The sequence below is a fragment of the Diaphorina citri genome, unplaced genomic scaffold (assembly GCF_000475195.1).
Source record: "Diaphorina citri unplaced genomic scaffold, Diaci psyllid genome assembly version 1.1 scaffold486, whole genome shotgun sequence".
Lineage (NCBI taxonomy): Eukaryota > Metazoa > Arthropoda > Insecta > Hemiptera > Psyllidae > Diaphorina > Diaphorina citri.
The window spans coordinates 14,456-15,867 of record NW_007377921.1 but is presented as its reverse complement, the minus strand read 5'-3'; positions in this window follow the sequence as shown (position 1 = coordinate 15,867).

The window sequence follows — 1,412 nt, the reverse complement described above, 5'->3', positions numbered from 1 at the left end:
CTGGAATGGACGAAATTGATTTGATTTCTTGGCGACAAACTTTAGCGAAAATGGTTTTTGTGGGGGTATCAGTTTTTTTTTTTTTTTACCTCGAGCAAGGTGACCTTGGTCACCTTGCTCAACGAAAAGTTGATCAAGGTTTTTGACCGTTTTGCCCCGGTTAAAAAGGCTCGAGCCACCAGAGCTCCAATCCCATGGATGACACCTGCTCGGTTAGAGATATTGTAAAAGTTACAATAGAAGAACACCCAAATAAGCATCTTTCAATAGGATAAGGAAAGTCGTGTGATGTTCACACTAGATTTTTTCTCTAGTCATTTTATCAAAAACTCTGGTGCTATCAGCATGTATTAGGTACTATGAGATAAGACACTCGAGAGCCTGGTAATGCATTGAAATTTCACAGCCAGGTAAGTGTCTATAAATAATTCTAATTAAGATAATAGAATATTTTCTAATGAAGATAAAAGATAATAATAACTCTGATTACATTGCAAGTGCTTGAACTGAACTCCACTATTTTTTATTTTCAATTTATTTAATTTTTCCTGGACTTTTTTTAGTTCTGATTTAACCTGAGAGATATCCTGATACTTTTCGCTTTTGATTGTTTTTACTAGTCATTTTTACTTTCTATTACTACAGTATAGCGAGCTATACTAGTAATGAAAGTTTTGCAATCGGTCCAAATTTTCAAAACCGGGAAATGGTTGGAAATATCCGTTTTGGGGTCCCCTGATTCCAAAAAAGTGGTTTTTAGCCCATGGTCTGTACGTACGCACGGATGTACGGGTGTACTACAGGTTTAAATGGGAAAATGGGAAAAAGTGGTATACAAAATATCTCAAGAACGGCTTGTCGTAGGTAGAGCTGCTTGAACTGAACTCCACTATTTTTTATTTTCAATTTATTTAATTTTTCCTGGACTTTTTTTAGTTCTGATTTAACCTGAGAGATATGCTGATACTTTTCGCTGTTGATTGTTTTTACTAGTCATTTTTACCTTCTATTACTACAGTATAGCGAGCTATACTAGTAATGAAAGTATTACAATCGGTCCAAATTTTCAAAATCGGGAAATGGTTGGAAATATCCGTTTTGGGATCCCCTGATGTCAAAAAAGTGATTTTTATCGGTCCAAATGTTCAAAATCGGGAAATGGTTGGAAATATCCGTTTTGGGGTCCCCTGATTCCAAAAAAGTGGTTTTTAGCCCATGGTCTGTACGTACGCACGGATGTACGTATGTGTACTACAGGTTTAAATGGGAAAATGTGGTATATAAAATATCTCAAGAACGGCTTGTCGTAGAGCGATGAAATTTAGTATGCTATCCCGGTATGGTCCAAGGACGCGACTGTTTTGGTAAAAATCACACAGTCACTCATGAAAAAAAAGTCCCGAGCCTCAGCC